The sequence below is a fragment of the Bidens hawaiensis genome, unplaced genomic scaffold, assembly GCF_021521415.1.
Source record: "Bidens hawaiensis isolate Kalapana, Puna unplaced genomic scaffold, B.hawaiensis_p1.1 tig00001440_1, whole genome shotgun sequence".
In the NCBI taxonomy this organism is placed as follows: Eukaryota; Viridiplantae; Streptophyta; class Magnoliopsida; order Asterales; family Asteraceae; genus Bidens; species Bidens hawaiensis.
Genome location: NW_027491081.1, coordinates 2,559,362 through 2,571,623, shown reverse-complemented (window position 1 = coordinate 2,571,623; position 12,262 = coordinate 2,559,362).

Genomic DNA, 12,262 nt, shown 5'->3' with positions numbered 1-12,262 from the left:
TCCAAGTTTTAAGTATCCTTTGAGGTTCTGGTAATATGTTCCTTGATCAAGAGGTTGGACACCTCTCATTTACATTTAAGGTACTTTACTATTTCCCTTGGCCTAGCCCACGATTGGGTATAACCCCAGATGGTCATATCCTCCAAGGTTTAAAGGTTTTCACCTTTATTATAAATCAGAGTTTTTACACTCTCACCTAGAGAGCACGCTATCCAACGTATAGTCCGGGGTACCGGGACCGATACAAGTTTAGTGGCTGACAATTTCTTTGTCTTCAGCTATATGAAGGATCCTACGATTTATGGTAGACGTACCATACCACCGGTTTATAACGTTTTCACATTATCTCAAGACAAAAGTTTCTAACATTTTCATGTTAGCTAAGGTTTTGGCGTTTTCATGTCACTCCCGTTTGGGCTAAATCCCGGTTTGGGCCCCACAGTTGACATCCGTATCCTTGGGCCAGTCCCCAGTATGGGCTTGTCCCCCATTTAACACTAGTTTTGGGCTTGTCCCCAGTTTGGGGCTTGTCCCCCAGTTTTGGACTTGCCCGCAGTTCACGGGCTTGTCCCCATATTGCACGGGCTTGTCCCCAGTTTATTTATGTGCTCGTCCCCAGCTTAATGGGTCTATCCTCGATTAATCTTACAAGTTGTTTGCAACATATATTCTAAGTTCAATTACGAAGATCAAGACTTACGGATTCAAAATCCTTAAATTATTTCTACAAGGATCACGGAAGGGTCATTACTTATGGTAACCTGGGTCTAATTAGACCTTACGGTATGATTTTAAGTTGTCAATTTATGATTGTTTGGCTAATATTTTTAAACCCTTTTACTTAAGGATTTAAAATCTCTAAGTTATTTTTGCTAGGATATTCTATCCTAAATTTTTTTTTACTTAAAGTTATTTCTTAAAACTTTCAATAAAGCTAAAGCTATATCAAACAAACTTTCACAATAACAAGTAAATAGTCAAAAGTTTTATATTATTAAACATAAGTCACCTGGACTTATCCAATATCCTTAACCCGGATTTCAACATGAAAGATGGACCATCCACCCGGGTTATACATGTGTTACTAATTGTTCATAGAGTGCAGGAAAATATAAAAAGACAGGGGCACCAAAGGCTTCATCCCCACAAACAGAGAATCCATCCACCTTTGCCACCTCTTGAAATTGTTTTAAGGATCACTGATCCTTCAACCTAATTACTATTGTCTGTTACAAACCATAAACCATTATCATTAAAAACATAATCAAAGAAAAATACAAAAACGGGCTCTGGCCTTGTCATTGATATCCTTCATCGACCGTTCAGGCGTCATCCTTGCCTTCTGCCTCACCTGCTCCTTCTCCAGTCTCCATCACTTCCTTCGCCCCGCTAATTCCAGCTCTATCTGCCATTGCTACATCTTCCTCACCACCAAGAGAAACCAAAGTCGCTTTCCAGTTTTCAACATCCCAAACAACCTTGTCGAAATCAGGATCACCAGCCTCTGTCACCATCTTGATCCTAGCCTGCAAAAATTTTCTCGCAACCCACATCTTTGCCTCTTCGGTAGCTTGTTTCACATCTTCTTGGTGTTGGGCTTCTGCTGAGGATAGTTAATCCTCCAGCTGCTTCTTGTGTTTCGAGAGGCGGATTAAGGCTTTATCCTTGGTGACCAAAACACTTCCCATCCTGAACAGCTTCTCACTCATCTGGTTCACAATTTTTTCTTAGCGGTCTTTGCAAGCATTCACAGCCTGTAACCAATAGTTAAGTGAAGGTTAGAAGGATGTTGGACCTTTGAATTCAAGACGTCAGGATACATGATGCTTACAGTGAGGATCACGTCAAAGTGGGTTTCGGGCTCGGAAGATCTCTTTCTCTTGGAAGCGGCTGACTTGGCTCTGGTATTTGTAGTCTTTGGCTCGGAAGTGGCTGCTGCCTTCAAAGCCTCCCTCTTGATATTTTGAGGAGTAATCATGCTGTAGAAATCCTCCAAGGAGAACTTGTTGGCAGACTTCTGAGATTTTTGAGCACCTACAGGGATAAATTCACAGATAAGTATTCTATCTAATGTTGTTTATTTCAAATTATTATCCTAATCTTACTAGACATGTTGGAGTCTGAGGAGATTTCACAAAAAGCTTCGACAAATCGGGCTTGAAAAGTTCAAACCTCGGAATCCAGGGCAAGAAATCATTTTGTTTTTTCTTCTGTTCCAGGTAGCTTGGCCAGGGAAGTAAAGTTCTCAACTGCAAATAAAAAAGAAAAAAGATTCAGAGTTAGATCAGTTATCACGGTTTATGTCTTTATTAAGGATCCAAGATCCTACACTTTCTGACCCATTTTAAAGGTAAATCAGCCCCACCAGGTATGGAGTTGTGATTCACAAAGAAGAATTGATTCCTCCAAAAAGAATCGTTTAAGGTGACTTTTGAAATCGGATGGGATTGTCGAGGTTTGGACTTCAGTATGAACCGACTTAGACCATGAGTAGTTAGGGTATCAAGGTGAGACAGTTCTGGGATGCCGAAATCAATCTTCTCTTCCTGGATGATTCTCTCAATAGTGCCTAGAACCCTCTAAATCATGGGCATATCTTGAATACACGATATGCCGGTGGTTCAAAGAAACTCTGTGTGAAAGGGGGAAAAGGATAAGTGTAGCTAATGAGAAAGGGACAAGCCGGAAAACACACCCAGGTTTGAGAGTGAACATCACATCGGACGCCGGAATCATACGGTCGGAAAACGGTTTACAGTGGAAACAGGGATCGGAATTCATCGATCTCGGGGTCAGTAAACTTGCATATCTCCATAGATGGATTGGCTATAAGGTTTTGAGGTTGCATCTCCGTCAACTCGGAGTCATCGGAGGACTGGTCGGACTGTTTAGAGGGAGAAGAAGAAGAAGAAGAGGCGACATACATGTTTATCAGAATATTAAAAGAATAAAGAGAGAAGGAAGGATACCTGATGAACGGCCTGAATATGTGGTTATAAATGGATTATAGGGATCATATATATAGGTGGTTATGATAAATATCAAGGGTTTGATAATAAATATCTCTGGCGACTGTCTGATCCATCAATCTTTTGCAGGGATTTCAACTCACAAATGCCAGCTGTAAAGCATAAACACCCGCCATTTTGGGGGCAATTGTTAGGGAAAATAATTTTTACACTGAGGATATGTTATTCTTGATGACAGATCTGGATCAATTATCCTTCTAAAGGGTTTTCGGAGCTGTGATAGGATCAAGGATCCTCAGCAATAGGTATTATTAACCATTGTTTCCTACGTGTAGGTTATTATTCAATAAGAGCAACGGCTACAAGACTTATTCCACCAGAATTCTCGCTATTTGAACTTGTCAAGCACGTGGTAAAAAGCAACGTCGGAGATAGTGGGAAGATGGAGGAAATGTAGGACTAGTTAGTTGTTATTTTCTTTTTTCTATATCGAGTTTATGATCAATACTAGGTCACACAATGACACTCGCACATACTCTAGCTGATAGTTCTCTGTAATCACACTCATATAGCATTATTGTATTCGTTGATCATAGACTCCACCCATTGTAACTTCTTTTTTGTTATTAATAAACTAGTGATAGACGATTTGTCATCACTCGGGGCTTTTTTCTTTTGATATAAACAAGATCAAGGGGTTTTTCCTCGCAACAAATCACGGTGTTCATCTATAGTTTGATCCTATATTTGTTGATTATCATTTTAGCACTAAACCTCACATATCATATTTGGATACATTATCCTTAGTAGATTTTTATTCAAAACAGTTATAATCAGAGTACTAGAAGAAGTAGTAACTATCGGTGTAGATGGAGTCACTAATGGAGTGGATACAGTAGTAGCAAGAGTAGACACTACAACCCTTGGAACTTGTGGTTGTGGCTCCTGAATAAATACACCTGAAGCCCTCCAGGTTCGTTTAGGTTTATCAACTACAACAGCCTTACCTTTTGCTTATGCTTACGTGTTGCAGCACCACCATCACCACCATCAGGCTCGCTAGGTCCTCCATCATCGTTTCCACCATCACCATTCCCATCACTAAATTCATGTTCTGAATCTGGGTTGTCGTGAATCCAACGATCATTAGGTGGTGCTTGATATAACTCACTTTCCAAATGCCTAATATACCTCTTCTATTAAGGTATTGTATGGTCAAGTTTACCCAGTAAAGTTGAAATTTTCTCATGGTATCTTCATTCATATGTTCTAACACAATAAGATTAACTCGATTATCCAGTTCTTTAATAAGATTAGGCTTCAAATGATTAATGATCAGTTGCAAGAAATGTGGATACATTAGGAACTTGTGAGTCTTCGTTGTGCAATTCTCCTTAAGATGATAGAAAACCATCTCAGAAAAATTAAAAGGTTTATTAAGAACCAAAGTTACATATGCATATTGTAGCATAATCCTGCATTCATCAAATCCACCTGTACGAGTTGTCAAGTAATGGATCAGCACATGCAATAGATACTTGTACTTCTTGTAGAGATATACCTTGTTGTATTGAGACTTGTCAAATCACCATTATAATTTACCCTTTTGAATAATCCTTTAATCAATTCCTGGTCCAACTCATAATCATCATTAACTGTATCAGTAAATCCCAACACCTTTCGAATGATATCAACATCAATGATAATCTTCTTTCCTTGGACATCAGCAACAATGTGATTTTTTTCATCAACATATCGTGTAGTCTCCCAGAATGGTCTGATAATACTCTTATGAAAATGGAGATTTGTAGAGATGGCACAATAAATCCTTGACCTTCTCAAAAACATGATCAAATCTACAAACATAGCTCACCCGAAGAAATTCTGACCCATGTAAGCAACAATATTGTGCTTCTTGTTAGCTAGCCATTGATTATCAGCAGGTTCTTATTATGCTTGTACTTGTTGTGGCTCGGATCAACTGGTTGTTCAATATGTTGTCCTTGAATCACATGAGCCTCTTGGATCATGGTTTGATCTTGCTCATCCTCGGGAACATTGACCTGTAGATTTTCAGCCATATTTGCACAAACAAACATGTTTACACTTGTATTATTTTTTAAACAACTAATAAGTCCTCATTCGCTACACAAAAACACTATAACGAATGGAAACAAGTCACATTTATTAACAAAGACTAAGGAATGGACTCATTCGCTATAGAAAGCACAAGTGTATCACATTCGCTATGACGTACTAATCCTCATTCGCTAGAAAACTAACGAATGAGATCATTCGTTGGTCAATGATAACGCATTAGGTTCATTCATTACAAGATGAATGAATGAATGAATGAATGAATGAATGAAAGGAAAACTGATAGAGAATGAACACATATGTTCATTCACGAATGGACATATTGATTTGTAGGTCAAAAGTCAAAATTAATTTGAATATCGTAAGTCATACATGCAATTTTGAATTCAGAAAACCTTCAAATGATAACCTTTTACATCAAAATTTGGACCATTCGATAATGGTCTAAAATCATCGAAATTGATTTTACTTATTAGTGAAAATAAAGCATGAGAAAAATAGGCAAAATGAATCCAACACCATTAACACTTGCTCTATTGAAGCAAATTAAGCACAAAATTCAAATGTTTATAAACACAAGGGAAAAGATCCAATATAATAGTACCTTAACGTATAATATGTATGCGAATCCATTTTTTCACGAAATCGATCCATGAAATCACATCCCAACGTCTCAGAATTTTCAATACATATCCAATTAATCATTGGTTCATCGAAAAAATAGTTTCGATGGTTAATCGATCAATTTTTCACATTTTTTTCACAAAAACCGCTTTTGAGCGTTTTAGGGCTTTCGGCTAAGAGTTTTAGGGTTTGGTTGAGCGTTTTAGTACGTTTTCCTTTGAGCATCTTCCGTACCTATCATACGTTAAGACATTATTGTATAGTATCTCTACCCATAAATACAAATAGAGAATCTGAATAATTGAAAATAGCATCAAAAAATCAAAATATATGCTGTAATTAACCATCGTCATAGTTCCACATATATAAATGTAAAATTATAAATAGAAAAAAAAATACAAAATCAAGTGAAAGTGTATGATGCTTGAAGAATTGATATCTAGATTTTGTCCTCCCATTAATCAAAAATTCTAATGATGCATATATGACTATGGCCACAACAATTTTATTTAACATGCTGAAAGCAGCCCTATAATCATCATAGATCTATATATATTACAAAATGTAACCACAATGATATATCATCTACCTCAAAGGTAATATAAATATACTGCACGTGTATAAGAAAAATATAGCTATAGTTTTTATCCCTTGTATTACGGGGGTTATTTTAAATATCCGTTATAATATTTATATATATACTTTGGATTTTAATTTTATTTATTGTAAGAAAATTAATAATATAGTTTGAGTTTCATGATAAAGCATTTCACAAATAAATAAGACGTTATAACCCGTTTTAAAAGTTATTTGGTTTGGTGAGACCCATGACCCGCTTATTTTTTATTATAAATTTGTTTCTTAATTATAAATAATATATTTTTGTAAAAAACATCAGATACTAATTTTTAGTATATCCATATTTTATATGATTTTCATATCAAATATTTGATGAGATAAATTTTGGATTTAATAAGATGTTATAACACGTTTAAGGGATATCTGGGTTGATGTGACCCATACCATGAATTAGGTCAAATGCATGAGAAGCCTCCATTTAAAAATATAGCAATCTGGTGGCTTGAGAGAATGCAAAGATGTTTCGTTTATATACATTTAAGATAAGAATTTTATTCACAATATATATATATATATATATATATATATATATATATATATATATATATATATATATATATAAAACTTTTTAACCTCCAAAAACATGGTGTCTAGGCTAGCAATTTCCTTCACGGATCCGAACGCGCTACAACTTGCCCACCCTCAAAGCCGGACCAGATTTACGAAAATAATTAGTCAAATTAACCCTAAACCTTAAATGTTGCATGTTAAATTCAAAATCTTTGACTTCCTTTTAATTTATTGTTTCTGGTGGGGCATTGGTTACATGTCTGTTATTCCTTGCTTTCATGTGTCACACGAGAGCAAAAACATAGCATCATTGAATTCAAATCCTGCAAATGCCATTTGTCATCATACATGTCAGATTCAATTCCTTATAAACTAATGAGAGTTCATGTACATTTTGTAGTTTAGAGACTTTTCACATTAATATAGGGTTCTATTGGGGACACCTCAGATACCCCCTAATACACGGCGTATAGAACTATACGCCTAGTATAAGAGTACTGTTTGGTCTTATATGTTGTACCTTATATGTCGTGTATAGTAATATACGCGGCGTATAGGGTATAGTCAAACATAGGACTAATTATGACAGTCCTAGGTTGTCTCGTCATACTATATACGACGCGTATAGTGTTATACGCGGTGTATTATTCCCATTTGAATTATTGAGAACACCGGCTCCACCTCCCTTCTCTTATATATATTATAACTCCACATACATATTAAAAAACCACATACATATTATAAAAACACATACACCCACATTTCTAAGAAATACACCCGATAAGCGAGAATGAAAAGCAACAATTAAAAAAATGGATTGGTTTAGCAGATTATTTCCACACTTTAACGAGTAGGAGCCAGGAGACATGCATAACGACCAGCCTAGCACGCCGGGGTAACCAGACTTGAACCAGGTTTACATTGTATATTTATTTTGTATAAAGTTGTTAATGGGATTACGTTTCTCAGGAGTATTTCGGTTATCATATTCAGCCAACACAGTCTTACGGTCATCCTAGGTCGTCGGGGTTACCAAATTTGAACCAGGTGTTGTTATATATTTATTTCAAATAGAGTAATTAGTTGATTTTTAACTAATATATGTTACCATACGTTTGTCATAAGTATTTCGATGACGATAATGAACCTGAACAATATTGCGGTCAGCCATCGTACTAGCTACAAGTTGGTGGGTCAGATTATGGAGGCCAATCTTCTTCTTCGTACCACTTACCAGTAGTAGAGGAACCGTATTACATACAGTCTTTGTACCAAGTATCGGTAGAAATGCCACCGTATTACGAGGGAAACAAACATGATGTTGATAATTATGATGTTGGGGGAAACTCGGATGATGATGATAATTATGATGATAATTATCTATGCGAGCCGACAGTTTGGTATAAAACAAATATTGTAAGACATCATATGTTTTGTTTATGTTATTATTATTCTTTTGAACATGATTTAAGAATGACCTTATTACTGTTTCAGAATATTGAGTCCCGTAATGAGTTGGAGGATTGGGCCAAGGAGAGAGGATGAGATTATATGTGTGTTATTGTGGTCCAACGGTCAAAGAAAATCGGTGTGGACCTTGCATTCGATCGTGGAGGGAACCGAAACTGAAGGCCACAATCAGGCGTACAAGTAGTATTAAATGGTGTTATCCATTTAAACTTATAGGGAGGTACAACACGACAGGTAGTGTTGGAGTCTTGAATTAGTAAAAGAGACACACAACAAGGATCCCGTTGTCTTTGATGGGGGTACGCCCAATTCAAGAAGCTGACCAGCGCTGAACTTGATATGATTGCAGGTTTACAAAGGAACGCTTGAAGCCCCTTCAAATTGAAACAACCTTATGTGATCAGTTTCCCGGTTGCAAACCTAAACTCAATGACATATACAACTACATGAGTAAGCTTAAAGATCAGGAGAAAATTATATATACCCCTATAAAGGTAGTTCAAAATCTTCCTAGTTTTACTATATAAAACATGTGTTCATAATATTTATTAAAGTTATATTTAAAATCAATGCAGGTAGTGGAAAACTTTTACCCTAACACAAACATAATATCAAACACAAACACACACCCGAACTCCGGGTTTAATATTTCATTAGTTCGAATATATATTTTAGGGTTGTAGGATTTTAGGGTTACTTGAATATTGTGGAGGGGTTTTGGATGGGAAAAACAAACGTGGCCAGATTCCGGAGCAGGGGCAGAGGCGGATAGTGGGTGATGACATATTAGTTGAGTACTCACATCTACAGTTTCAGACCAGTACAGACCATTTTGAACGGTATCCGCGCCTCCGACAGATGACCCCACAATATAACACAATCATCTGCTGGAAGTTTTTGGATGCTTATGGCGTACGATATCCGGTGACCGAGTACGTCGGTTTGGATACGTCATGGAGTTGGTGCTTTAGTATGGCCCGCTCAGTGTACCGGGAGCTCACACTGGAGGTTTACTCTACATTATGTGTTAGGTATCTATAATTGTGTTGTGTTTGTGTTTGGGGTTGGTGTTGGAGTTGGAGTTGGTGTTGGTGTTGGTATTGTGGTTGTGGTTGTGGTTTGGTTGGGTTGGGTTGGGATGTGTTGTGTTGAGCTGTGTTGCATGCGACGGGTACATATGAGATCCCGATGAGGCAGCCAGGTGCTGATACTCGTCACGTGGAGATTGTTTTTATATGTTCGGGGACGAAATTCACCTCTCTATGGATGAGTTTTCCGTGGCGCTCGGTCTATACACGAAAGAAAATAAACGACTTTCACTCTACATGCAGAGCATACACCAGTTACTAGATGACGAGTTGCAGATCTGGTTAAGAACGATTAGCGAGGAGACTTTTGGGCCTAGGGCTACGGAAGCGAAGGTCTGCGTTTGTGTTGTCTTGTGATGTGCTGTGATATGATGTGATGTGTTGTGTTGTGCTGTTGTGTTGTGTTGTGTTGTTATCTGTTTCCTGTAGAATCTGAAGCCAGTGACACTTCCCAAATTTGGAGACGAAATTTCCTAAAGGAAGGGAGAATGTAACACTTGGCAAAAATTAATCGCTAATGTAATCACGATTAGCTATGAACTATCATTATATAAATAAAGTCTTTGTTAGATAATTTTTGTCTAATGCTAGGTCTAGTGGGCTTAATATGTCATTTGTATGTTTGTTAGGGGCTGAACTTTCAATAGGTTATAGTATGTAAGTGGAAACGTATATGTAAGGGGACCTATAAGCTTATACGCCCGTATAAGATTATACGGAGCCTGACCATACACGTTTATAATGTTCATCTATATATAGGGCTTTCATGTTAGATCTTATAAACAGTCGTGACTGTTGTTCAGTTTTGTACTCAGATTGTTATATCAATATACTGAATGTTAAGAGTTATTATGTTGTGACTGCTTTATGATATAATTCCACTATAATCATATCGAATAGTAACTATAATATTTCCGTCCTAATCATTACGATTTAACGTACATGATGTTTAGCATGATCAGGATCACGTTCCTACAAGTGTTATCAGAGCATTTGGCTCATATTTACTACTGACTACAGCACATTAAAGGACAAATCGATGAATTTTTGAAGTTTTCAAAGTCAATGAGTAAACCAAACACAAATTCATCAATTATTCACTGATAAATGGAAGATTTTGCAATTCTGTTGGTCATTGTGATCGTGATTACATACTTGATGTTTCTGCAAGAGTGAATTAGGTTATCTCTAATTCAAATTCAAGTTCCAGTTTTAAACATGGTCAACAGTTTCGTCTCGCGTATATGTTTTCTGTTAGGCAGTTTCACGTACGTATAAGTTTTAATGCATAAGGTGTGACAACGCATAAGTTGTTACGACGTATAAGAGTTTATCCGTTTGTGGTTACACGTTGGTTTCTAGTTATACGTTGGTGTTACAAGTTTTGAAGGTTATCCATTGAATCAAGGTTATACAGGTAGCAAGGTTATACGTTCTTGAGGGTTATAAGTTGGTTCTTGTGTAATACGCTGGTTCAGGGTTATACGAGTGAAGTTATCCGTTTGATATCATTCTTTTCAAAAATGGAAGAATTAAATGCGTTTTTTACACATACTTCACCGATTATTCAGAATATAAACTTGAAAAATGAAACGGGGACATCAAACAAGAGCCTGGAGCTGCTTAAGATGGAAGATTATCCTAAATGGGACAATAAGTTTGAAACAAATGTGCAAGCCGTGAACTATGATGCATGGGAGGCCGTTGAAGTTGAGTATATCACACCGAGGAATGAACATGGCACTTATCTTAGGTTATCACAAATACCTAACGGTGACAAGGCTATGTTTATGCGTGAGAAAAAGATGATGAACTTTTCCAGCAGTCTATCAAATCTGAGACTTTTCAACTCCTGCAACATAATGGATCTTGTTATTCAATATGGGAGGCTCTTATGAACAAAGATCATGAAAATGCTAATATGAGAAAGTCAAAAATGAATTTGATTAAACAAGAGTTTGATATATTCACCATGGTCAAAGGTGAAACCATGCCTCAAATGATTGAAAGATATTGTCATCATGTGAATGAGATGTAGAGATTAGGGATTAACAAAGAAGATTTTGAATACATTGATAAGCTGGCTGATGCGTTGCCTGAAGACTGGAATACGTTTATATTGATTCAACAATCAAATCCTGTTGCTTATGCAAGACTCACTTTGCCTCGATTTATTGAGAAATTGTAGGCACACGAACTTGAGCTGAGAAAGAAACAGAAAATGAAGAATTCATTTGTTGTTCAAGATATTGGATTGTATTTCAACTCTTCACAATCTGTGACTCCTCCAAGTCAAAAGATTCAAACTGCTTATGTTACCAATTAACAGTGGTTTTGGAGGAGATTTTCAATCAAGTCAACCAGTTGATATATCACACTTTACAAGTTCTTATGTTGGAACCAGTTCAACAACATCATCATCTGTTCCTGATCAATCATCAAAACCTAATAGTCCAACATCTGAGGTTTTTAAATGCAATATTGTTGTGAATCTCAAGAAGTATAATGGATTGATTGTGGAGAATGTTCAAGAGCACATGTCATTTTTGGGTTCTGTTTTGGAGTCATATGAATGTATTATTGCTGGTCGGATTGGAAATTTTAATATGACAAAAGAAGATTATGACCAGATCGACCCAGAAGAAATGGAGATGTTGGACATCCGTTGGTGCATGGCGAGTGTGGTTAGGAGGGCTCAGAGATTTAGGGAAATCACTGGGAAAAGTTGTTTGGATGGAAGTACTGCTATGCTGGGTTTTGACAAGTCAAAGGTTAGATGCGTTAGATGTAAAGAAAAAGGACATTTCAAGAGGGATTGTACCAGTCCTGAAGTTGTAGATTCAACTCCTAATCCGTTTGGTTGAG